General features: G+C 44.3%; 1 protein-coding gene and 1 non-coding gene across 2 annotated transcripts in view; both read right to left on the minus strand.

The window, feature by feature from the left end:
- GCNT3 (glucosaminyl (N-acetyl) transferase 3, mucin type) overlaps positions 1 to 6,393 on the minus strand; it is a 30,122-nt gene extending 23,729 nt beyond the window's left edge. The window contains exon 1 of the mRNA XM_060174411.1: positions 6,344 to 6,393. The gene's annotated coding sequence lies outside the window, so the exon portion shown is untranslated. The remainder of the gene's footprint in view (positions 1 to 6,343) is intronic.
- Positions 6,394 to 22,254: 15,861 nt separating this feature from the next.
- On the minus strand, positions 22,255 to 22,361 carry LOC132533575 (U6 spliceosomal RNA). Its single transcript, XR_009545439.1, has one exon. It is a non-coding gene; the product is annotated as a U6 spliceosomal RNA (small nuclear RNA).
- Positions 22,362 to 27,373: the final 5,012 nt, after the last annotated feature.

Below are 27,373 nucleotides of genomic sequence, written 5' to 3' on the forward strand. Positions count from 1 at the left end.
AGCAAACACAGTGCTCTGTGGAGCACACCCGATGGGTAGGAGGCTTGTCCAACAGTGATGGGTCCAGTTTCAACCCTGGGTGGCCAGTGGCTACCAATTTCATTTAGTTTCTTTGTTTCTTAGCTGGGCAGTACCCTCAGATGCCTCCCAACTCTGTCTTAGTTATCGATTTTCAAGTGGTTCCAAAATGTTCCTTATTTCTTGTGAAAGCCAAGATGTTCACTTCCAGGTTCCTAGGCAATCAAGGCGTGGTGCCCTCACTCCAGTGTGAGCCCTAACAACTGCCCCTTCACTAGGTCTGCAGGCTGGGTGCAGAGAACAAGGAGCCACCACTAAGCTCAGGTTGAGAGGGATAGGGAAAAGGGAGAGAGACAGAGAGAGAGAGGGAGAGAGAGAGAGAGGGAGAGGGAGAGGGAGAGGGAGAGGGGCAGGGAGAGGGAGAGGGAGAGGGAGAGGGAGAGGGAGAGGGAGAGGGAGAGGGAGAGGGAGAGGAAAGGAGAGGGAGAGGGAGAGGGAGAGGGGCAGGGAGAGGGAGAGGGAGAGGGAGAGGGAGAGGGAGAAGGAGAGGGAGAGGGAGAGGGAGAGGAAAGGAGAGGGAGAGGGAGAGGGAGAGGGAGAGGGGCAGGGAGAGGGAGAGGGAGAGGGAGAGGGAGAGGGAGAGGGAGAGGGAGAGGGAGAGGGAGAGACAGAGAAACGCCAAGTGGTGGTTAAACGCACATATTACAGTGTGCAAGGACCTGGATTCAAACCCCTGGTCCCCACCTGCAGGCAGAAAGCTTCACAAGTGGCAAGGCAGGGCTGCAGATGTCTCACTCTCTCTCTCTTTCTCCCTCCTCTCTATCTCCCCCACCCTCTCAATTTCTCTTTGTCTCTGTACAATAGTAAATATTTTAAAAGAGAGAAAATGTCCAAGATGTACTGACTCCCCTAAGCCATCGGGTCACTCAGGTCATGGGGCCACTGTCCTCAAGTGATTCGATAAAGAAGTACCAGGTCTAGAGTATGGACCGACCAGTCAACGCCCATGTTCAGCGGGGAAGCAATTACAGAAGCCAGACCTTCCACCTTCTGCAACCCTCAATGACCCTGGGTCCATGCTCCCAAAGGGATAGAGAATAGGAAAGCTATCAGGGGAGGGGGTGGGATATGGAGATTGGGCGGTGGGAATTGTGTGGAGTTGTACCCCTCCTACCCTATGGTTTTGTTAATTAATCCTTTCTTAAATTAAAAAAAAAAAAAAAAGAAGTACCAGGTCTGAATAATGGTGCAGGGGCCAGGCTGGAAGGCAGTCATCATGCCTAAGTTCATTCTAGTTTTCTTTTCTTTTAAAGAATTTATTTACTTATTCATGAGAAAGATAGAAGGAGAGAAATAACCAGCCATCACTCTGGTACATGTGCTGCTGGGGATCAAACTTGGGATCTCATGGTTGAGAATCCATCCAGTGGTTTATCCACTGTGCCACCTCCTGGACCACATCCATTCTAATTTTCTTAGGCAGCTTTTCTTATGAGAAACATGGTAGGCATGGGTAATAATAGGCTTCAGTGGCTGTCGTTAGAGAATTGTTGAACCAATATACTCTGTAAGCTGTGACACCCTCTAGGCCAGTGGAGAGAACAAAACAGCTAGATGGTCCTAACTATGGAAAATGGAATATATCCACTAGACCTTGAGAGGGAGTATTATAAAAATAAAGAGAGAGATAGAGAGAGAGAGAAATCACCAGAGGGTTCAGAGCGCCCTTGGAGAGGAAGAGGCATTGAACACCAGAAAATCCATCTGACTTCCGATCTGCAAACTCCTATGATTGGCTCTGAAAAACCACACAGTGCCAAGATATCAAGACCTAATTCATCAGCAAGACGGCAAACAAGCCAAATCTTAATTGGCCTGGCTCGCGGGGTTTTATTACCTCTGCTGCAAGTATCTTATCTTGGCCACACTCAGGTGGCATAGTCCACGTAACTCAAGATACTTTCAGTAAGATAATTTGTGTGGTTTCTCATTCACGCATGAGCAGATGTGGCACAAGGCCTGTCTGCTTGGGAGAGAGAGAGAGAGGGAGGGAGGAAGGGAAGGAAGGAAGGAAGGAAGGAAGGAAGGAAGGAAGGAAGGAAGGAAGGAAGGAGGGAAGGAAGGAAGGAAGGAAGGAAAGAGAAGGCAGACATGGAGTCTGAAATGCAAGCAGTCTAAACTCTGGGAGTACCAGGAAACTCCAGTCAAGCCACTGACTGAGGTGACCCTCAGACACCACTCCCCCTCCATTTCCTGCCTGTATTTGTCAATGGGAGGTTCTGTATATTCCTGATTGGTGCTCTGGTCTCTCTCTCTCTCTCTCTCTCCCTCGCCCAAGTACTAACCAGGTTTGACCCTGCTTAGCCTCCAAGGTCAAGGTAGTGTGTAGTGTTCTCTCTCTCTTTCTTAATTTAAACAATCAAGCAATTCTTTTAAAAAGTAACAAAAGGAATTTATTCTTGTTTCTTTAGTTCTTTCAGCACTTTGCCCAGATGTACGCAGCTCATATCCTTATAATTATAGAGGGCAAATAATCTTGACATCCCTCCCATTGACAAATACAGGCAGGAAATGGAGGGGGAGTGGTGTCTGAGGGTCACCTCATTCAGTGGCTTGACTGGAGTTTCCTGGTACTTGCAGAGTTTAGACTGCTTGCTTTTCAAACTCCGTGTCTGCCTTCTCCTTCCTTTTTTCCTTCCTTCCTTGTTAAAATTCTTCGGAAGCTCTTGCTGGCCGGGTTGGCTGGCTTCACGGCGGTAACAGAGACGACCAGAGACAACGGCTGGGCAGGGCAGCTGTATTTCTTTATTCAGGAACAACGATTCATAAACTAAGACAAACTAATCACCAAATAGAACTCTGCTGTCTCTTTGCAGCGGCACAAGTACTCTCTCTTACTCTGGAACTCTCGAACCCAGGAACTCTCCAACTCTGGCACTCTCCGAACTCTCTCTCCAACTCTGGAACTCTGAAACTCTTCAACTGTGGAACTCTCTCTTACTCTGTAACTCTGAAACTCTGGCACTCTGCAACTCTTCAACTCTCCAACTCTGGAGCTCTTCAACTCTCCAAACAAGCCTGTGTTATCACACTGTCTTTGGGGAATAGAAGCTCATTATTATGTAAATATGGCTACCAATACAGTCATACCTCTTCAGTGCAATGGAAAAAATATTACTTAGGCAGTCAGAATTCTAGGTTCCTTCCTCCCTTCTTTCCTCCCTTCCTTCCTTCCTTCCGTCCTTCCTTCCTTCCTTCCTTCATTAGATACTGAGTTGATTAAAGTCCTAAAAGTCACATAGCCACAACCTCTGAGGTGATCTCACCCACCCACCTGGCAGGAATCATTTGCACCTGTGAGAACAAGCCCTGTCCTTAGGTAGCAGCAAGTAGCAAGACCAAGTAATGTCCATCCTTTGAAATCTGAGAGTCTTAAGCCAGGAGAGGGGCTTTGCCTTCCAGGAAGCACTTGGCTGTTTTTGTTTGTTTGTTTTGTTTTTTGGAGACATTTTTAGCACCACTGAGTAACTCTGGGAGTGGTGGTAGTCTAGTAAGTAGAGGTCAGTTATCTGCTAAACACGTAGTGGCCAAAAAGATTTTTGTACACCTCTATTCATACAAGGATTTTTTTTTTAAACCAGAGCTCTAGTTTATGGTGGTGTGGAGGACTGAACTTGGGACTGTGAAGCCTCAGGCATGAGAGTCTGTTTGCATAACTATTATGCTATCTACCCCACCCCATAGAAGCAAATTTGTCATAGCCCAATTATAGAAACAACCCAGATGTCCAATGACAGATGAATGGTTAAGAAAGTTGTGATATATATGGAGATAGAGAGAGAGAGAGAGAGCGAGAGAGAGAGAGAGAGAGAGAGAGAACTACTACTCAGATATTAAAAATGAAGTCATCATCTTGGAGGAAACTCGAAGCTATCATGTTAAGAGAGACAAGTCAAAAAGAGTACAAATACCAGACCATCTCACTTACAGGCAGGACTTCAGAAATAAGATCAGAAGGACAGGGGTAGACAGCATAATGGTTCTGCAAAGAGATTCTCATACCTGAAGCTCCAAAGTCCCAGGTTCAATTTCCCATACCACCATAAACCAGAGCTGAGCAGTGCTCTGGGGGGGGGGGGGGTAAAAGAAAAAAAAAAAGTGGAAGAGGAGGAGGAACAAGAAAGGGAGGAAAGAAGAAAGAAAGGGGAAAATCAGGAAAGGAAAACACAAAGTTAAGCCTGGGTGAGGTGTGCTGGGCCAAAGTAAAAGACTCGGGGAGAGCGGGGCTGGGAGAGTGTGAAAAAGGTCCTGGGATACTAGTGTATGATGCACTGATGATATATGCCAACAGCCAGACGATAAGCCACGAACCTCCCAATAAAATGAAAATAAATAAAGACTCATCCTACTCAAAAATGGCAGCAAAGACTGAAGAGCCTCCTTCCACAATTAGCCCTTGTTTGGGTGGGTTCATTAAAGATTGCCCCTGTAGAACAATGACATTGGGAGTCGGGCTGTAGCTCAGTGGGTTAAGTGCAGGTGACACAAAGCACAAGGACCGGCATAAGGATTCCGGTTCGAGCCATGGCTCCCCACCTGCAGGGGAGTCGCTTCATAGGCGGTGAAGCAGGTCTGCAGGTGTCTATCTTTCTCTCCCCCTCTCTGTCTTCCCCTCCTCTCTCCATTTCTCTCTGTCCTATCCAACAACGACAACATCAATAACTACAACAATAAAACAACAAGGGCAACGAAAGGGAATAAATAAATAAATAAATATAAAAATTTACAAAAAAAAAAAAAAAAGAACAATGACATTACCACAAAGAAGCCTTACTCTATTATACCCAAGTTCTAAACCATTTTCCTTCACAGGAAAACCATTGGCTCCTTCATAGGAGCCAAGCATCTGCCTTTAAGGAAGACCAGCTTCTCTTTTGGACAAGTATCTCACCTAAGTTTTTTCTGTGGTTTTTTGTTGTTTTTTTTTTTTTTTTTTACCAGAGCACAGCTCGGTTCTGGTTTATGGTAGTATTGGGGATTGAATCTGGGACCTTCAATGCCTCAGGCATTAAATTCTTTTTTGCATAACTGTTAGGTTATCTCCCCTGTCCCTAGGGGCATTTTTTAAAATTTATTTTCTTTCTGCCTAACCCAAAAGACAACAGAAAGATTATATTAAACTGCTGCACCAAAGTAGAGGACTCTCAGGAAGGAAGGAAGGAAGGAAAGGGAAGCTGGTGGAAGATGGGGGAGGAGAGTGTCTTACAGACACTTCTGGGGAGATGAAAAGGTGCACCTATGTGTTAACAGCTATACTCTAAACAATTAAACCCGTCCCCAATAAAGTGGAAAAAAATTACCAAACAGAACACCCCGGTTATTTCATCTTATGGCAGTTGTGATGGGAAGGCTGTGGTTTTTTCCTAGGGAACATAAATTACTTCAGAACAATTGAATTCAACTAAACAGCAAGGGAAAAAATTCAAAACTCTGATGTAACTGGAGGCAACTGATCAAAGGGCAGTGAAAGTTATAAGGCTATAAGAAGCACAGAACTGGGAGTCCGGCGGTAGCCCTGCGGGTTAAGCGCACATGGCGCAAGCACAAGGACCAGCATAAGAATCCTGGTTTGAGCCCCCGGGCTCCCCACCTGCAGGAGAGTCCTTTCACAAGCGGTGAAGCAGGCCTGCAGGTGTCCGTCTTTCTCTCTCCCTGTCTTCCCCTCCTCTCTCCATTTCTCTCTGTCCTATCCAATAACAATGACATCAATAACAACAACAATAACTACAACAATAAAAATTAACAAGGGCAACAAAAGGAAATAAATAAATTTTTTTTTTTTTTTTTAAAAAAAGAAGCACAGAACTAGAACACAAAGACAGAAAGACCACATCCGCTGACCCAATCTAAACACAGCCCCTTCCCTCATAATGCTGCTCCAGCCCTCTAGTTCCAGATCCCTGCCACCACCACCCCTGCCACCACCACCCACACAAGCCAGACTTTTCGGAAAGTCATGAAGTCTCGGGCTCCTGAGTTAGGAGCCAATCTTCTCCCATGATCACATCAAAACTTCACCAGAACAGGTATCAACCTTCACAGAAAGGGACCTGACACCCAAATGAACAAGTTTCCACAGTAAGGGAGCAAAAGGAGAACATCCAGGCAGCAAGAGACCGAGAGAAACCAAGGTTTCTCTCCAAGAAAGAAACCTCAGGGCGCAAGAAACTGCGATCAGGAAGAGACCTCTAAGATGCAGAACTTCATTCTGGAGAATAGGGGGATAAGTTGTACCAAATTTACAGCACCCTAACCCTGTACTTACAGTACTGGAACTGGAAGCAGGAAGTTAAGCCAACTGAAAGTGGTGGTAGGAACCATTCTTATGACCTGCTCTGCAGTCTTTCTGAGAAGGTATCTAATAAATGCATTACTGACATTTTGTCTCCATAGTAACAGACCTTCAGGGCAAATTCTGAGAGGTGAGTTCCACCCATCCTTATGAAGTAGCTGAATAGCTGGAGGCTGAGAGATATTTATCAAGAATGCAATCTCCTGACAGACAGACTAAGCTCCTTGTAGCCCACACCCGACTGCTAGCAAGTAACACCCTAAAAACCCTCCCAGAGAATAACTTGTTAGCCAAAGAGCTCCACTGCCAGCTATGTTCCCTGTCGGGTCCACTGTCTATCAGATTCTGCTCCCTGACAGCCATGGAATGTGCATTCTCACCTCTGGGAGTGAGCCAACACATCTGGGTAACCCACAAAGAACTGGGGAGGAGGCAGATGGAAAGTTCATGGAGGATGGGATAGTTCTCTGAGTACGTACATCTTTTAAACAGTGCCGACTTCAGGAAGCATGGCCATCTTTCCTGTAATAATAAAAAAAAAATTTTGAACTCAGTAAGGGGGATGAGGAAACTAAAAGTAAGTACAAATAGAAACCAGTAAGTTCTGGTAGATATATTAGTGTATTTGAAGTAGCCCTTTTGTTGAATTTCAATATCCCTTGTACTTCAAATGATGAGTATAACCACACACAAGGAGGTAATTCGGAGAACTCAACCTGGAGACTCCAGGTGCAGCACTAGGCTGCGTCTTTAACATCTTAAGACGAAAGAACTACAAAGGAATATTGAATTATTTTGTAGTTTGCTTTTTACAGTGTCTGAGCTTGCAAATCTAAAACTTAATTTTTTAAAAGATTTATTTATTCATGAGAAAGAACCAAGGCATCACTCTGGTATATGCAATGCAGGTGAGCAAACACAGAACTTTATGTTTAAGAGTCCAGCATCTTATCCACTGTGCCACTTCTCTGGTCCGTGTCCCACACTTTATCCTGGACTCTCTAGTGTGAATTGTATTGTAGAGCTAGTGAGTAGTCTGTTGATGTCTCGAGTTCTGGGTTTCTCACTGTAGTGCTTAGCTAGGGCTTCTTTTATCTGGGCTGTGGGGTGAAGACACATGGAAGGGGTGAGGGTGAGGCCAATGAATGGAGGTGAGGACTGGAATCAAAGACTTCAAAGCAAGGAACTACCATTTCTAGAATGTATGCTAAAAGTGCCTGCATATAGGCGGTTACCAGTGGCCAGGCTTGGGTGAAGCTAAGGAGCTTGGGGCCTAAGGTCAGCAATCAGAGCAGCTGGTTATTGCCACACTGCTCCACCTCTGGGTCACTTCATGGTTTCACAACCTCCTGCATATTCTTTCCTCTCCACTCCTCTCAGGAATGATAACATTCTCCCAGGGGTCATTTATTTACCCCCATCTTATTTATGGGATAAGAATCCAGTATCTCCTGACTCCATAATTCTATGAGGCAGGCTAGAGTCCTGGGGTGATGGGGAGGCCACCAAAGGACCAAGTGGTTCCAAGATCAATGGTTTTCACCCCCCCCCCAAATCTCTCTCAGTCTTTTCAACCCCTGTTCCTATTCCAGAGCATTGGTTTTGACTGGTTTTACAGAGATTGGGCAGGGGGACTAACATTGTTTGTCCCACTTCCCCTATCACCCTCTTTCCTCCCTTTTGGTTCCCCCAGTCATTCAAAGACCTTTTTTTTTAAAAAAAAATAATTATTTATTATTTATTCCCTTTTGTTGCCCTTGTTGTTTTATTGTTGTAGTTATGATTGATGTCATTGTTGCTGTATAGGACAGAGAGTAATGGAGAGAGGAGGGGAAGACAGAGAGGGGAAGAGAAAGATAGACACCTGCAGACCTGCTTCACCACTTGTGAAGCGACTCCCCTGCAGGTGGAGAGCCGGGGGCTCGAACCGGGATCCTTATGCCGGTGTTTGTGCTCTGTGCCACATGCGCTTAACCCGCTGGGCTATCACCCGACTCCCTCAAAGACCTTTTTAACAGGTTGCATTACTAGGAAACTAACAATTTGACAGCAATTATTTCAAGAGCTAGCTGGATGTATAAGGAAACACGTATGACATTATTTGAGACATAAACACAGGTGACAGAGAAAAGAGATGTCAAGATTATTTGCCCTCTATAATTACAAGGATATGAGCTGCTACATCTGGGCAAGGTGTTGAAAGAACTAAAGAAACAAGAACAAATTCCTTTTGTTACTTTTTAAAAGAATTGCTTGATTGTTTAAATTAAGAAAGAGAGAGAGAACACTACACACTACCTTGACCTTGGAGGCTAAGCAGGGTCAAACCTGGTTAGTACTTGGGCGAGAGAGAGAGAGAGAGAGAGAGAGAGAGAGAGAGAGAGACTAGAGCACAGTCTGGAATATACAGGACCGAAGTTGGGATTAAGAGTTTTCAACATGCAAGTCCTGAACTCTACATGATGAACTGCCTCTCCAGTCATTCTCATTTGTTACTTGGTAAAATTTATCAACTACGTGGTCCGGGAGGTGGTGCAGTAGATAAAGTGTTGGACTCTCAAGCATGAGGTCCTGAGTTCAATCTCCAATAGCACATGTACCGGAGTGATGTCTGGTTCTTTCTCTCTCTCTCCTCCTATCCCTCTCATTAATAAATAAATAAATAAAATATATTAAAAAATTTATCTACTACTTGCTGTATGACAACTTTTTTTTTTAACTTTTTTTAAATTAGTGATTTACAAGATTATAAGATAATAGTTGTAGTTCTGTGCCCACCACCCCCAATGGTAATAATAATAGTTTTTGCCAAGGTCATAGTTATGGGTTGACTAGATATATATTCTTTTTTTCCTTTTTTTTCAAGTTCATGTGTATCAATTGTCTGTATTTCACTTATGAGTGAAATCATAGTTGACCTTCCTTTTCCCTCTTCCTTCTCAGATAAGAGAATCAGCTCTTGACTTCCTCAAGTGTTCCCCAGAATCTCTTCCCTCCCAGTAACAGTGCAAAAACAAAGGTTCCTTGTCACAAAAGTTCTGGGTCTCAGTGAAACTGAGGTTCAGGACCCTCTGGTCCTCCTCTCCTAACATTTCTCCCTCTGGGAGTATGGACCAAATTCTTCTTTTTTCTTTCTTTTTTTTTTTTTTTCCGGGGGTGGGGCATGCAGGAGTTCTGTCTTCTGTAATTGCTTCTCTGCTAGACATGGGTGCTGGCAAGTTGATCCATGACCCCAGGCTGCCAGTCTTTCTTTTTACAGATTTGTTATTATCTTTATTTATTGGATAGAAACAGCCAGAAATCGAGAGGGAAGGGGGTGATAGAGAGGGAGAGAGACAGACAGACACTTGCAGCCCTGCTTCACCGCTCACAAAGCTTTCCCCTTGCAGGTGGGCACTGGGGCTTGAACCTGGGTCCCCGAGCACTATAACATGTGCGCTCAACCAGGTGTGCCACCACCCAGCCCCCAGACTCTTTTCTTTTTTAAAAATATTTGTTTATTCCCTTTTATTGCCCTTTTTAAAAATTTTTGTTGTTAATGTTGTTGTTGTTGGATAGGAGAAATGGAGAGAGGAGGGAAATACAGAGAGGGGGAGAGAAAGACAGACACCTGCAGACCTGCTTCACCGCCTGTGAAGCGACTCCCCTGCAGGTGGGGAGCCGGGGTTCGAACCGGGATCCTTATGCCGGTCCTTGTGCTTTGTGCCACTTGTGCTTAACCTGCTGCGCTACCACCCGACTCCCCAGACTCTTTTCTAAAGATGTCAGAAATATTAATTTTTCCTCCTAACAACCTTGTAAGGTTGGGACTGTCATTTCCCCTCTCTTCATGGAGGAAAACAGAGATTAAGTTGTTGAAGACAATAATTGCAGCTGTGGAATTGGGGCGGGGGGTTGGAGGTCCATTTTACTGTTCTGCCGACTTGGGGTCTACTTAAACTCCCTCATAAGCAAATTCTTTGGAAGTACAACTACTCTGAAAATTTGACAGCATCTAATGATTACATGGAATCTACCTCCTAGTGGAACCAGAACTTGATCCCAGGTGTTCTAGTTCCATATTTCATGTCCTTAGACTGCTCCAGTTCATCTCTTAAGTTAGGAATTACTTCTATTTTCTATTACCCTAACTTTTTAGTACCTAAAATTTTAAAACAAATAAAAAGATGAAAATCAATATGCCTCCTTTGGATCAAGTGAATACGTATGTATGGTTTTAAGAACAGATCTATTTTTTAATCAGTTTTATTTACTTCATGAGTGAAGTCACACATCTTTTAAAAACTAGGAATCCCGGCTAGACAGGTAGTATAGTGGCTGTGCAGAAAGCAATTCATGCCTGAGGCATCAAATATCCCAGACTCAATCCCCAGTGCCACCATAAGCCAGAGCTGAGAAGTGTTCTGCTTAAAATAAATAAATGAGGTGAAATGAAAAGAATAATGCACTTACAGACATGTCTAAGAGTAGGGAGATAAGTCACCCGGTAGAGTGCACTCTTTGCCATGTACAGGACCCCGGTTTGAGTCCTTGGCACCAACCACAAGCAGCATCATATACAGCACCAGGAGAAAAGCTTTGTGAGTGATGAAGCCATACTGTGATCTCCCCCCTCTTTCTTGCCCTTTCTTTCCCTTTCTATATCTATCTGAAATCAAACCTCCTCTGTGTGTGGCACCAGGGAAACAAAATGGGGGGGGGGGGGACTGTCTTCTAGAATACTTCAAATTAGTTAAATGGCAGTATGAACATAGCAGGACTGCCCAATGGGGTGAAGCGATATAATGGGTTGATAGAGGCTCTTTTATATATATTCAAATTCCTTTATAAATAAGTTCTTTATTTTATTTTTATTTATTGATTTAATAATGACTGGCAAGACCATAGGATAAGAGTGGTGCAATTCCACATAATTCCCACAACCAGAGTTCCATATCCCATCCCCTCCACTGGAAGCTTTCCTATTCTCTCTCTCTCCCTCTTTTTAATTTCTTTATTGGGGGATTAATGTTTTACATTCGACATTAAATACAATAGTTTGTACATAACATTTCTCAGTTTTCCACATAACAATGCAACCCCCACTAGGTCCTCTGTCGTCCTTTTTGGACCTGTACTCTCCCCGGCAGCCACCCCAGAGTCTTATTTTGGTGCAATACACCAACTCCAGTTCAGGTTCTACTTGTGTTTTTTCTTCTGATCTTGTTTTTCAGTTTTTGCCTGAGAGTGAGATCATCCCATATTCATCCTTCAGTTTCTGATTTATTTCACTTAACATAATTTCTTCAAGCTCCATCCAAGATGGGCTGAAAATGGTGAAGTCACTATTTTTAATAGCTGAGTAATATCCCATGTGTATATATACTACAACTTCCTCAGCCACTCATCTGTTGTTGGACACCTGGGTTGGGAAGCTTTCCTATTCTTTATCTCTCTGGGACCATGGACCCAGGATCATTATGGGGTGCAGAAGGTGGAAGGTCTGGCTTCTGTATTTGCTTCTTTGCTGAACATGGGCATTTTCAGGGTGATCCATACTCCCAGCCTTTTTCTACCTTTCCCTAGTGGGGCAGGATTCCAGAGAAGTGGGGATCCAGGACACATTTGTAAAGTCATTTGTCCAGGGAAGTCAAGTTGGCATCATGGTAGCATCTGCAACTTGGTGGCTGAAAAGGCGTTAAGATATAAAGCAGAACAAACTGTTTAATAATCAGGAACCTAAACGCAAGAATACAGTAGAAGAGATTTGGGGTCTCCATTCTGGGAAGTTTATTTTAGGTATATTCCCAGGGGCCCATGGCTACTAATTTTTGCCTGAGCCTGAGAGCTAGCATGCCTTTATTTTGATTTTTAAAAGATCTTTATTTATTTATCTATCATTATTTAACCAGAACACTCTTCAATTCTGGCTCATTGTGATGGTTCAAGAGATTGAACCTGTGACCTCAGAGCCTCAGGCATGAAAGTTTGTTTCAGAAATTGCTATTATCTCCCCAGCCCATAACCAAGGCTTTCCAAAGCACAATTGCTATGAAAAAAATGATGATGTCCTATGTTATTGTTGCACTTGCCGCCGTGATTACAATTCTCAAAGACGGGCTGGGTAGTGGGACACCCGGTTAAGTGCACGTAGTATGACAAGTGCACAAGGACCTGCTCAAGGATCCAGGTTTGAACCCCCAGCTCCCCACCTGCAGGGTAGAAGCTTCACAAGCAGTGAAGCAGGTCTTCAGCTGTCTATCTTTCTCTCTCCCTCTCTATCTTCCCCTCCCCTCTCAATAAAATGGAAAAAATGTCTGCCAGGAGCAGTGGATTCGTAGTGCTGGCACCAAGCCCCAGCGATAACCCTGGAGGCAAAACAAACAAAAACAATTCTCAAAGGCCAATTCTGGGCACTTCATAGTCACATGTGACTTTAAATTGAATAGGTATGGACAAATGTGATTTTGAGGGTGCTCCCCTTTTAAAAATTCAATACGTATGGCCTTGGAAGCAGCACAGTAACTAAAGCATTAGACTCTCAAGCATGAGGTCCTGAGAGAGACAGAGAGACACTTGTAGACCTGCTTCACCACTTACAAAGCTTTCTCTCTGCAGGTGGGGACCAGGAGTTCGAACCCAGGTCCTTGCACAGTACAACATCTGCATTCAATCAGGTAGCCCTTTCTTCTCTAGCTGAAGACAGGAGTTAAAAAATATTCAAATTGTTGAACAATCATGTACCTAAAAGCTGGAATAGTACAGATGAAGTCTCCACAGACTCTTGTGTACTTCTGCTTTCAGGTATATATTTTTCCCTGGTTTGTGGACATGTGTGAACATATGCTCTATCTCAGGGGACCTGGTCTATATCTAGGTTTTGGGACTTTATTGGGGAGTGATCCACCTGGAATGGAATTAGAGAATACTGTGAAAGGAAAGGTCTCACCCGAGTGATGAAGCTGAAGGGTTGTCATTCCACAAATTTACCTTATCCTCTCTGAAATGAGTATACGGTTAAAAAAAAAAAAAAAAAAAAAAACCACAATTTCAAGACAGCTACTACATATGGAAATACTTGGTGCTTGAAAGAGAAATTGCTGAACATACAATAAAATTGATGCTGTGATTACAAGATTAATCACAAACTTGTGTGTATGGACTAAGAATAGAATAAAAATGAACAACCCCTTTATTAAAGCAAAAAAAAATTTCAAAAGAGACACTAGGTTCAGACCTTGATAAGACACACAGCATGTGTTTACTATATTCAGACATTTTCTTTCTTTCTTCCTTTCTTTTGTATTTTTATTTATTTTTTTCACCATTCCCATCACCAAAGGTCTATGTCCCCCATTCCCAGACACATAGATAACCACTGTAATTCTCCCACAGTCTTGGAAATAGGTTGACATTTTTTCCCATTCATATATTCAGTTGTCTGTATTCCACATATGAATGAAACCATCTGTAGCTGTCCTTCACCTCCTCACTTGCTTCACTGGGCATCATCTTCTCCAGTCCCATCCACTTTATCCCAAAGGATACGAGATCATCTGTCAAAGGGCATTTTGGTAGTTTCCAGGTTTTTGCTATTGTAAATAAAGCTGCTATAAACATAGGGGTACATGTGTCCCTTCGAATCAGTGTTATTACATCTTTTGGGTATCTGCCTAGTAGCGGAATTGCTGGGTCCTATGGTATTTCCATGTGTATTTGTTTAAGGATTCTCCATCCTGTTTTCCATAGTGGTTGTACCAGTTTACATTCCCACCAGCAGTGTAGTAGAGTTCCTCTCTCTCCACATCCTCTCCAACACTTACATTCTCTTGTTTTATTGATGGAGCTCCTTCTCACAGGTGTGAGGTGGAATCTCCATGTGGCTTTAATGTGCATTTCTCTGATGATGAGTGAATTGAAACATTTCTGCATATGTCTGAGAAATTCATCATTCTTTTTTTTTTAAGATTTTATTTATTTATTAATGAGAAGGACAGGAGGAGAGAAAGAACCAGACATCACTCTGGTACATGTGCTGCCGGGGATTGAACTCCGGACCTCAGGCTTGAGAGTTCTGTTTTTTATCCACTGTGCCACCTCCGGGACCACAGAAATTCATCATTCTTAATAACTGAATAGTGGTCCAGGAGGTGGCGCAGTGGCTAAGGGACTAGACTCTCAAGCATGAGGTCCTGAGTTCAATCCCCGGCAGCGCATGTACTAGAGTGATGTCTGGTTCTTTCTCTCTCCTATCATTTCTCATGAATCAATAAATAAAATCTTTAAAAAATATAGCTGAGTAGCAGAAGTTGAAAAACAAGATCAGAAACGAAAACACAAGTAGAACCTGAAATGTAATTGGCGTATCGCACCAAAGTAAAAGACTCTGGGGTGGGTGGGTGGGGAGAATACAGGTCCATGAAGGATGACAGATGACATAGTGGGGGTTGTATTGTTAAATGGGAAACTGGGGAATGTTATGCATGTACAAACTATTTTATTTACTGTTGAATGTAAAACATTAATTCCCCAATAAAGAAATAAAAAAAAATAGCTGAGTAGTATTCTATTGTGTATATAGACCACAACTTTCTCAACCACTCATCTGTTGTTGGATACCTGGCTTGCTTCCAGGTTTTGGCTATAACAAATTGTGCTGCTATGAACATAGGTATACACAAATATTTTTGGATGGGTATGTTTAGTTCCTTAGGATATATTCCCAGGAGAGGAATTTCAGGTCTTAGGGTAGGTCCACTTCTAGCCTTCTGAGTGGGCTCCCCCCCCACCCCCCCGACTGCTCTCCACAGAGCTTGGACCAATTGGCATTCCCACCAGCAGGGCAGGAGGGTTTCTTTGTCCCCACAACCTCTCCAGCATTTCCTGTTACTATACTTTCTGATGTGTGACATTCTCACAGGGGTGAAATAGTCTCTCATTATTGTCTTTTGAAAGGCATTCTTGTCTCTCCTTTACTCCTTTTTGTGTATGACCACCCAGGAATTCACAGTACGGGTAGGGATCAAAGGGAATTGTGCTGGGCTGACCAAAACTAGTGTCTGGGCATATTAGGTAAGTGACAGGCAGAGGAGGAAGAGAGATGCAGGAAGAGGAGCAGGTCAGTAGGCAGGAAGTGGGGACAAGGGGTGGGTGACAGCTTTGTCTGGAGTCTGAAGTGCCCACAAAGCATGTAGTACAGGGACCAGAGAAAAGGGTGGTTGGGGGGTTTATCAGCAGAGCTCGGGGGGCTTAAGGTCATGGCTGATGGTGACCAGAGAGAGTTTGTGAAGTCCAACAGCCAAGAACAGACTCTCTGGGTTCTCTCTTTGAGAGGTCAGAAGAAGAGCAAGGAGGGTTGCCACAATGAGCCCACCTCATGCTTAGCTGAGGGCAGCGTACCTCGGTGTCACCAGCAGGGCCTGGCCTCGGAGAGACGTGAAGATTCCTGGAGTGATGATGAGTGTGTGCAGCTAGCTCAGCCTTGGAGAAATCCCAGACTTGGACTGGCGAAGTAACCTACTTGGATAGGGTCCTGCTTTACTACATCCACAGCCCAGGTTCAAGCCTGGTCTCCATCACATTGAAGGGAGCTTTTGGCTCTGTGGTCTTTTTCACACACTCTCTCTGCCTCTTTGCCTCTACCAAAAACAAAACAAAACAAAACACAGAAGGAAGGAAGGAAGCCCAGACTTTATCATTTTCCATAATAGTATACATTGACGGAACCAGTTGGAGGCTTATATAATAGTTCTGGCATAATTGGTTATTTGTCTGAGAAAAAGGTTAAGTTAGATCCATTCGTCATGTGATACAGAAGATAACTCAATTTGGTTAAAGTTCTGTCTCCTCGCTCAGGTCCTGGAACATGATGGCGGAGGAGGAGACCTAGGTAGGGGGTTAGAGTGTTATGTGGAAAACTGAGAAACGTTACACATGTACCAACTACCGTATTTTACTATTGACTATAAACCATTAACCACCACCACCATCCCCCAATAAAGAAAATGAAAGAAAAACTCGGGGGCCAGGTGGTAGCGCAGCGGGCAAAGCACACGGTGTAAAGAGCAAAGACTGGTGTAAGGATCCCAGTTCGAGCTCCTGGTTCCAGCCCCCAGCTCTACACCTGCAGGGGAGTCGCTTCACAAGCAATGAAGCAGGTCTGTAGGCGTCTATCTTTCTCTCTCCCTCTCCATCTTCCCCTCCTCTCTTGATTTCTCTCTGTTCTATCCAACAACAACAATAAGGGCAATGAGGATGTGAGGGCGATCTGGCTGCGACATCTGTCACCCCATTGATCGCCAGGGTTGATTCGGCTGATCTGGCTGGCTAGGCGGGTGTCCCCTCCCTCCCTCACCGCTCCATGTGCGTCCCTCCCCGAAGCTGCGCGCTCGGTCGAAGAGGACGGCCTTCCCCGAATAGAGACGGACCGGTCTTCGGTCGAGGGTATACGAGTAGCTGCGCTCCCCTGCTAGAACCTCCAAACAAGCTCTCAAGGGCAATGAAATGAAAAAAATGGCCTCCAGGAACAGTGGATTTGTAGTGCAGGCACTGAGCCCCAGCAATAACCCTGGAGGCAGAGAGAGAGAGAGAGAGAGAGAGAGAAAACTCTATATAAAAGTATAAGAAAATGAAAGATCCTTGTAGTGCTTAAAAGGAAAAGTGACTTTTTTTTTTAATCACTTTCTTGGGAGAGTAATGTATAGTTGACACATGGGTAGAATTTCTCACCTCACTGTGATAGGTGTCTGCGAAACACTCTCCCCTCCAACTTGTCTTTCTCTACCTTCATGCACCTTGACCCCAAAGTCCCTCCCACAACCATCAAGCTCCAGTTTAAGTTTTACTTTGTGTTTCCCCTTTCTGTTCTTGTTTCTCCCCCCCCCCCTTTTGTTGCCCTTGTTGTTTTATTGTTGTAGTTATCGATGTTGTCATTGTTGGATAGGAAAGAGAGAAATCAAAAGAGGAGGGGAAGACAGAGAGAGGGAGAGAAAGACAGATACCTGCAGACCTGCTTCACCGCCTGTGAAGTGACTCCCCTGCAGGTGGGGAGCCGGGGACTCAAACCGGGATCCTTATACCAGTCCTTGTGCTTTACACCATGTATGCTTAACCCACTGTGCTACCTCCTGGCTCCCTCTGTTCTTGTTTCTTTCTTCTTCTTCTTTTTAATATTTATTTATTTATTCCCTTTTGTTGCCCTTGTTGTTTTATTGTTGTAGTTATTATTGTCATCGTTGTTGGATAGGACAGAGAGAAATGGAGAGAGGAGGGGAAGACAGAGAGGGGGAGAGAAAGACAGACACCTGCAGACCTGCTTCACTGCCTGTGAAGCAACCCCCGTGTAGGTGGGGAGCCGGGGGCTCATACCAGGAACCTTACACCGGTCCTTGCGCTTTGCGCCACCTCCTCTTAACCCGCTGCGCGCTGCCGCCCAACTCCCTCTGTTCTTGTTTCTTAAACTCTGCCTGTGAGTGAGATCAGCCCATATTTACCCTTCTCTTCTTGGCTTATCTCAATAAATAGCAGCAACAACCCAGAGAGTCTGCAGTCTGAAAAACAAGTACTTCAGTGCAAGCGTGGGCACCACACAGAGGAAGGCAGGTGAGAGATGTTCATTTGATGCCCGTAGTAAATCCGGAATTCCTGTGTGACACTTAGAGACAGCCATGTCCCGACGAAATGAGCAAGGATGGGCCTCATGGCCTGTCCTTGGTGTCCCCCTCAGGTGAGTGTAAGGGTTGTGGGACAGTCTCTAGGAGAGATGTGAATTAAACAGAATAAATCTGGGCTGTGTGAATGGACTACACAAATTTGGTTTTGGTCCCTCTAGCAACACCTGGGATTTGCAAGGTGTTTTCCCATGCAGGATGTTCCGGGCCTGACCCCTGACCCCTCTCTAGCTCTGTCTGTAGCTCTACCCTCTCTCCCTCACTCTGCTCCCTGCTGACTAGCTGTGCTAGTCCTCAAACGCTCCAGCTTCTCCTGCCTCAGGACCTCTGCACAAACAGTTTCCTTCTCTTGCACATTCTTGCCCCTCACATCCTCATGTTTGGTCCCTCCCTGTGTTTACACCTCTCTCCTCCAGGTGTGTCCCCCTCCCTGCCCTCCACCCCCCAACCATCAGGACCACTGCTCTGTTTCACTTCTTTTTGTTTGTTTGTTTTTTTTTTTTTTTTAATATTTATGTATTCCCTTTTGTTGCCCTTGTTGTTTTATTGTTGTAGTTGTTATTGTTGTCATTGTTGGATAGGACAGAGAGAAATGGAGAGAGGAGGAGAAGACAGAGAGGGGGAGAGAAAGATAGACACCTGCAGACCTGCTTCACCGCTTGTGGAGCGACTCCTCTGCAGGTGGGGAGCCAGAGGCTCAAACTCTGTTTCACTTCTGATGTTCCCTGTGCCCTGCCCCTAACAGAAACACAAATAAAAATCCTATGATTCACAGTGACTTCTTTACTTAATTTGACTCTTGCAATAGAAAAACCTGTTCATCCAGGAGGTTTTTATTTCTTGACTTGAAAGCAATACACACCCTGTGGAGATGTTTTTCTTTCTTTTTTCTTTTCTTTTCTTTTCTTTTCCTTTTTTGGGGGGTGGGGGTGGGGCAATAATTCCTCTCCTGTCAACATGCCTGCTTCCTTGAAGCACTGAAAGTTCCTTCCTTCCCAAATCTGATGGAGTGAGTTTTCCCATGGCAGAGAAGCCTCTCTGTGAACAACTCTTATGAGGGGAGCACTTGTAGCAAGTGTTACTGCAGGGAACACTTCTTTCTCCCTTTTGATTGCAGGAACTTTGCATTATCCCAAGCGTTTCACTAAAAGCAGCTTATGTCTACAATACATCCAGTTCACTACTAGAAGTCCAACACATGACTTCTGCCTCCTCCTTGTTTGTGAATAACAACAATCTAAACACACACACACACACACACACACACACACAACACCTGAGAAAGAGAGAGGGAGAGAGAGAAAAAGAGAGAGAGAGAGGGGACCAGAGCATCACTCTGGTTCAATGCAATGCCTGGGATCAAACTTGGAACCTTATGTTTTCAAGTCCAAAGTTGGTAAGATGTCACATCCCAGGTTGTGATCTCCTGTAATCTGACAGATGTTAGCAAGTTGGAAGTTAAAATACACAGTGACACACCTGACTGGTAAACCCATTACTATGTGCCAGGACCGGGGTTCTAGCCCTTGGTACACACCTGTAGAGTGGAAGCATCACAAGTGGTGAAACACAGCTGTGGGTCTCTTTCTCACTCTTTCTCCCCCATTTCCTCTTTCTCAATTTCTCTGTATCTATTCAATAAAATAAATACACTCAAAAATAAAAAATAAAATTTTTATAACATTTTTTTTTATTATTTAACTTTTGTTGCCCTTGTTTTAACATTGTTGTGGTTATTGATGTCATTGTTGTTGGATAGGACAGAGAGAAATGGAGAGAGGAGGGGAAGGCAGAGTGGGAGAGAAAGACAGACACCTGCAGACCTGCTTCACAGCTTGTGAAGGGACTCCCCTGCAGGTGGGGAGCCAGGGGCTCGAACCGGATCCTTATTCCGGCCCTTGCACTTTGCACCACTGCCTGACTCCCCCCAAAAAGAAAAACTTAAAAAGGAAGTTAAAATACAATATAGGAGGTTTAAGTCACAAAATCAGGTTTTCCTTTTCCCCTTCCTTCCTTCCTTCCTTCCTTCCTTCCTTCCTTCCTTCCTTCCTTCCTTTCTTCCTCTTTCATATTTTGTTTAATAGGACAGAGAGAAATTGAGAGTGGAGAGGACCTAGAGAGGGAGAAGGAAAGATAGACCCTTGCGGACCTGCTTCACCACATCTCCATCACATCCTTCAAGTCCTCTGTGTCTCAGAAGAGGATAGACCCCTCCTCGTGCCTGAGACTGTCCTGCCCACTCAGCACCCTTTCACCAAAAGTCACCCTTTTCTTACTTCACCTGAAACTTCTCACCAACCCTCTTAGTCTACTACAATTTACCTTGAATATCTTTGTCCTTAAACACAAATAAATCTTTTTTTTTTCCTCTTCCCCTTCCCCCCTTTTTAAGGAGCATAATTGTAATGGGGGTACAATTCCATACAGTTGCCACCACCAGAGTTTCGCATCCCATCCCCTCCACTGGAAGCTTCCCTATTCTTTGGTCCATTCTGGGAGTATGGACCAAAATTTTTTGGGGGGTGCAGAGGGTGGGAGTTCTGACTTCTATAACTGCTTCTTCATTGGACATGGATGCTGGCAGGTTGACCGTGTATTACCCCCAGGCTTTTTCTATCTTTCCCTAGTTGGGTAGGGCTCTGGAGAGGTGAGCTTCCAGAAAGCACTGATGAGGTACTGATGAGGTCTTTGGCCCAGGGAAGGTTCATCTACGCAGCTCTTCTCTCCCTCTCTCTCTCTCTCTCCAAATCTTTAAAAACTAAGGCCCAGAGAAGGTTCATCTATGCAGCTCCTCTCTCTTTCTCTCTCTCTCTCCAAATCTCTAAAAATTAAGGCCCAGAGAAGGTTCATCTACGCAGCTCTATCCTCTCCCTCTCCCTTCTCTCTCTCCTCCCTCTCTCTCTCTCTCTTGGCCCAGGAAAGGTTCATCTATGCAGCTCTACCTCTCTCTCTCCCCAGGAAAGGTTCATCTATGCAGCTCTGTCCTCTCTCCCCCCCCTCCCACCAGGGAAGGTTCATCTACACAGCTCTTCTCTCTCTCTCTCTCTCCAAATCTTTAAAAATTAAGGCCCAGAGAAGGTTCATCTATGCAGCTCTATCTTCTCCCTCTCCCTTCTCTCTCCTCCCTCTCTCTCTCTCTCTCTCTCTTTCTCTCTCTCTCTCTCTCTCTCTCTCTCTCTCTCTCTCTCGGCCCAGGAAAGGTTCATCTACGCAGCTCTATCCTCTCCCTCTCCCTTCTCTCTCCTCCCTCCCTCTCTCTCTCTCTCTCTCTCTCTCTCTCTCTCTCTCTCTCGGCCCAGGAAAGGTTCATCTACGCAGCTCTATCCTCTCCCTCTCCCTTCTCTCTCCCCTCTCTCTCTCTCTCTCTCTCTCTGCCCAGGAAAGGTTCATCTATGCAGCTCTATCTTCTCCCTCTCCCTTCTCTCTCCTCTATTCTCTCTCTCTCGGCCCAGGAAAGGTTCATCTACGCAGCTCTATCCTCCCTCTCTCTCTCTCTCTCTCTCTCATCAAATCTTTAAAAACTAAGGGGCTGGGTGTTGGCACACCTGATTAAGGGCACACATGACCATGCACAAGACCTGGGTTCGAGTCCCCACTCTCCACATCCAGGCACTGGTCTAGAGCACACCCCCAGCCTGCCACAAACCTCCCTAACCCCTCCCTTTCCTCATGGGGGTTGGGCTTCTTCATCTAGTTGGAAGTATCCATAGGGGCTTCCTTGCTCTTTGCCCAGATGAACTTTCAAGGCTCATTTCCTAGGCTAAAGGGTCAGAGGGAGAACTTTGTGTACTCCAAGCTATGGGATAAGGAATGAACTCCACAAGGACTCTGCTGTCACTGCAGTTGCATGTTAAGGAATGGACCCCCCCCCCCCACACACACACACACGTGGAATCTCAAGAGTATCCTCCACTGGGCAACAGCTCTTAACCAATCAACTATCAACAAGGAAACATTGAAGGAGAAGTCAAATCAGGAAAGAATCCGAGAGCCAATCATCCCTGAGCAGCTCAGAGCTCTTCTTCAGTCATCAGCTGCCCCTGAATTTGCGTTCCCATAGCTGAAAGCTTGGAAACCCTTTCCTTGAAGGGGTTCTCTGGCTGCCAGGAGGTCAAGCTGGTTCACTCATGCTCTGATGTAGCTCTACCACCTCCTCAACTTTTGAACAAATCACATCATTTTTTTATAAAATTCAATATCTGTGCCTCTAAGGCAGGATGATAATAGTATTTTTTTTTAAATATGGGATGCTTCATGAATTTGTGTGTCATCCTTGCGCAGGGGCTATGCTAATCTTCTCTGTGTCGTTCCAATTTTAGTATATGTGCTGCCGAAGCAAGCAAGATAGTAGTATTTAATTAGTTAATTAATTTTTGTGTGGTGCCTGCACTACAAATCCACTGCTCCTGGTGGCCATTTTTTTCCATTTTATTGGATAGGACTGAGAGAAATCAAGAGAGGAGGGAAGACAGAGAGGGGGAGAGAAAGATAGACACCTGCAGACCTGCTTCACTGATTGTGATGTGGTCCCCCTGCAGGTGGGGAGCCACAGGCTCAAACCGGGATCCTTGTACCAGTCCTTGAGTTTGTACTGTGTGCACTTAACCCAGTGTGCTACTGCCCGGCCCCCAATAGCACTTAATTTATTTAGGGCTTTAAGAATGATTTACTAATGAGACAGAGAGAGAACCAGAGCATTGCTGGCACACTGGATGCCGGGGATTTTTACCCAGGACCACATGCCCTGCATGTGTGAGGCCTAGCAGTACACTCCCAGCAGCTTTCGTTATCTTCTTGTGTGAGAGAGAAAGAGAGGGGGAGAGGAAAAGTAAAAAGAGAAAGGGATTCTTTGAGTGGCTGGAAAGGTGGCTGTACAGAAAGAGTGTAGGATTTGTATGCATAAAGCCCAGGGTCTCGCCACCTCCCCCAGCCTTTGCTGGAGCAGTGTTCTGGTCTTTCTCAATCTCTCTCATAAACTGAGTGACCTTAGTGTCCCCACACACCCTCACTTATATCTGCCCTGTGGGAATTAATGCCAATACACTTGATGAATGCTATCTCTGGACTATTGGACATGTAACAATGAAATTAAGATCACTGACATTCATTGGTTACACTTTCCATAGAAGCTCTAATCATGATGATTTTATGGTCCTTTATGGTCCTTTCTGTTATGCCTTTTAATGCCACCCCAATATATTTAATCTGGGACAACATCTAGTACTCTCAATTACTGATAAAAGATAGCCTTCGCTTTCAACTTGCACAGATGGCAAAGTTGAGTTGGAGGGCAGCTGCCAAGCACCTACTAAGTATTAATATAAATTTATTCCTGTGATGATCTATCTTGGACCTTCCCATCACAAAGTACAGAGTGGAGATAAGAAGAGACCAACCCAGATGCCTTAACCCTTTGTTTTTTCTTTAATATTTATTTATTTATTTATTCTCTTTTGTTGCCCTTGTTTTGTTGTTGTAGTTATTATTATTATTGATGTCGTCGTTGTTGGATAGGACAGAGAGAAATGGAGAGAGGAGGGGAAGACAGAGAGAAGGAGAGAAAGACAGACACCTGCAGACCTGCTTCACTGCTTGTGAAGTGACTCCCCTGCAGGTGGGGAGCCGGAGCCTGGAACAGGGATCCTTACACCGGTCCTTGGACTTTGTGCCACCTGCGCTTAACCCGCAGCGCTGCTGCCCAACTCCCTAACCCTCTGTTTTGTAACACACCAGAACACCTGCTCTGAACATTCTGAAACAGAATGAAGGGCCAAATTTCAGTTCCTAGCCCCTGGACTCAGATCTCTCCATTTCCCTCCCCTCATATGCTTTGCGTGTCCAAGACTCAAAATGTCTAAAGTTATACTCTTGCTAACTCTTGACTAATAAGATCTTCTGCCACTCAAATCAGCCCTTCTCCAGATCTCCCTTTGGTAAGTGATTCCAGAGGTTTCCTTTGGAAATTTTTATTTGCTTATTTATTTATTTTTAATCATTATTAGCTTACAAATTTGTAAGATTTCAGGAATATATTTTCATATCCACACTTGGTGCATGTAAGTTACCACACCTTTCACCAAAGTTCTGTGCCTGCCCAGTGGTTTCTATGAAAAACTCAAGTTTTCGTTGGCACACTGTTTTGTCATCATCCCAGGGCTTCACAGCTCCAGGCTGACTTTCTTTTTTAATGAGAGTCACAGAGATAAAGGGAGAGAGAGAGAGAGAGGTGTGGGGGGGGGAGAAATAGGCCAACCAGAGCACTGATCAGCTTGGGCTAATGATGGTGCTGGGAATTGAACCCAGGATCTCAAGCCTTCAGGCATGAAAGTCTTTTGTATAACCATTATGCAGTTTCCCCAGCCCCAGGGTAAACCAGATATAGAGAGTAAGAGACAAGGAGACAGAGGTAAAGACACCCCAGCATGGAAGTTTCTCTCAGTGTGGTGGGGTCCAGGCTAGAACCTGGATCAAGTGCAAGACAAAACAACTCCCTTACTAGACAAACTACCTTGCTGGGACCAACTGTTTCTTCATGGTAGAATGCCACCAGGTGCCATTAACTCTACCTAGCGACTTCATAGCAACATTTCCTCAATTCTAATATATTCAGATTGTTCCCAAAGCAGAAACATGTCATGAAGATTAAATTGAATAGTAGAGAAACTGACTAATATTATTATCTCCTTTTTCCCTTTATTTTATTTTATTTTTCCTTTATTGTGGGATGAATGTTTTACATTGATAGTGAATACAGTAGTTTGTACATAGCATTTCTCAGTTTTCCACATAACAATACAACCCCCCTGGGTCCTCTGTCATCCTTTTTGGACCTGTACTCTCCCCCACCCCCCCACCCCAGAGTCTTTTACTTTGGTGCATTACTGTCGCTGTCGGCCCGCAACAATGACACGGACACCAGAGTCTTCTTCCTCAATTCCCTTTATTTCCTTCTTATGGCCACCTTAAGTACCTTTCACTGTTACATAGTCAGCCAATGGGCATTAAGCAAGCATACAGCATTCATAGATCATGCAGCCTTCTACCAATCATAAAACAGTTCACGTGTACAGCACGCAGTCTGTGAAGTTGGATCGTCCAACTTCCGCAAAGTTGTTTACCACTTTACTGGTTTAGACACCAAGTGGCCGGCGCCATCTTAGGGGCGTGATGTGCAGTGTCATTATGGCTCCGGACACATTACACCAAGTCCAGTTCAGGTTCTACTTGTGTTTTCTCTTCTGATCTTGTTTTTTTTTTTTTTTTTTAATTTTTTTATTTTATTTTTAATTTTTTTATAAATTTCTTTATTGGGGAATTAATGTTTTACATTCAACAGTAAATACAATAGTTTGTGCATGCATAACATTCCCCAGTTTCCCATTTAACAATACAACCCCCACTATGTCATTTATCATCCTTCATGGACCTGTATTCTCCCCACCCACCCACCCTAGAGTCTTTTACTTTGGTGCGATATGCCAATTACATTTCAGGTTCTACTTGAGTTTTCGTTTCTGATCTTGTTTTTCAACTTCTTCCTGAGAGTGAGATCATCCCATATTCATCCTTCTGTTTCTGACTTATTTCACTTAACATGATTCCTTCAGGATCCATCCAAGATGGGCTAAAAACGGTGAAGTCACCATTTTTAATATCTGAGTAGTATTCCATTGTGTATATAGACCACAACTTGCTCAGCCACTCATCTGTTGTTGGATACCTGGCTTGCTTCTAGGTCTTAGCTATTACAAATTGTGCTGCTATGAACATAGGTACACACACATCTTTTTGGATGAGTGTGTTTGGATTCTTAGGATATATCTCCAGGAGTAGAATTTCAGGGTCAATAGGGTAGGTCCATGTCTAGCCTTCTAAGAGTTCTCCAGACTGTCCTCCACAGAGGTTGGACCAACTGACATTCCCATCAGCAGTGCAGGAGGGTTCCTTTGTCCCCACAACCTCTCCAGCATTTGTTGCTGCTACTTTTTCTGATGTGTGACATTCTCACAGGAGTGAAGTGGCATCTCATTGTTGTCTTTATTTGCATTTCTCTGACAATCAAAGACTTAGAGTATTTTTCATGAATTATATCCTTTTTATTTATGTATTTTTATTTATTTATTTGTTTTCCCTTTTGTTGCTCTTTTTTTTATTATTGTTGTAGTTATTGTTGTTGTTACTGATGTCATTGTTCTTAGATAGGATAGAGAGAAATGGAGAGAGGAAGGGAAGACAGAAATGGGGGAGAGAAAGAGACACCTGCAGACCTGCTTCACTGCTTGGGAAGCGACTCTCCTGCAGGTGGGGAGCCAGAGGCTTGAACCGGGATCCTTATGCCGGTCCTTGTGCTTAACTGGCTGCGCTGCCGTCTGACTCCCGTATTATCTCCTTTTAAATTCATTTTTATAAGAGTACTGCTCAGTTTTGTCTTGAAGTAGTCCCAGGGACTGAATCTGGGACCTCAGAGCCTCAGGCATGAAAGTCTTGTTTCTTATATTGCTGTGATATCTTGTAGGGCGGTAGCGCAGCAGGTTAAGCTCAGGTGGCACAAAGCGCAAGGACCGGCGTAAGGATTCTGGTTCGAGCCCCGGGCTCCCCACTTGCAGGCAAGTCGCATCACAAGCGGTGAAGCAGGTCTGCAGGTGTCTGTCTTTCTCTCCCCCTCTCTGTCTTCCCCTCCTCTCTCCATTTCTCTCTGACCTATCCAACAACGATGACATCAACAACAACAACAATCAAACATCAAGGGCAACTAAAAGGGAACAAATAAATAAATAAATAATTTTTTAAAAAATGCTGTGATATCTCCACAGCCCAAGTATTATCTCTCACAGCTTGTTTCACGTGGCCACTAGGCAAAAAGGTGGGTTGTTTCGGAGGTTTGTATGACCTTAAGCAGCTTTTACAGGTGTCCCCAGAGCTATGATCTCATTTGTATAATTTTTATGTTATTCATTATAATATTTCATATGACACCATTTCACATGAGAGAGGGGGAGAAAAAGAGAGCTCAGTGCACCACTCTGGAATGTGAAGTATTGGGGGTACAACTAGGAGCCTCAGGACTCACACAAGTCCTGTGTTCTGCCAGCTGAGCTAGTTCCCTATTTTTTAAAATATATTTTTGGATTCTTCATTCTTTTCTCAAGTATCCACAAAGGCATCATATCATAATTCAGCTTTCTTTCAAATTTCTTTTTTTTTTCAAAGAAACTCTTCTTTTAAAAAAATATTTATTTATTCCCTTTTGTTGCCCTTATTGTTTTATTGTTGTAGTTATGATTGCTGTCATTGTTGTTGGATAGGACAGAGAGAAATTGAAATATGAGGGGAAGACAGAGAGGGGGAGAGAAAG

The sequence above is a fragment of the Erinaceus europaeus genome, chromosome 16 (genome assembly GCF_950295315.1).
Source record: "Erinaceus europaeus chromosome 16, mEriEur2.1, whole genome shotgun sequence".
Taxonomy (NCBI): domain Eukaryota; kingdom Metazoa; phylum Chordata; class Mammalia; order Eulipotyphla; family Erinaceidae; genus Erinaceus; species Erinaceus europaeus.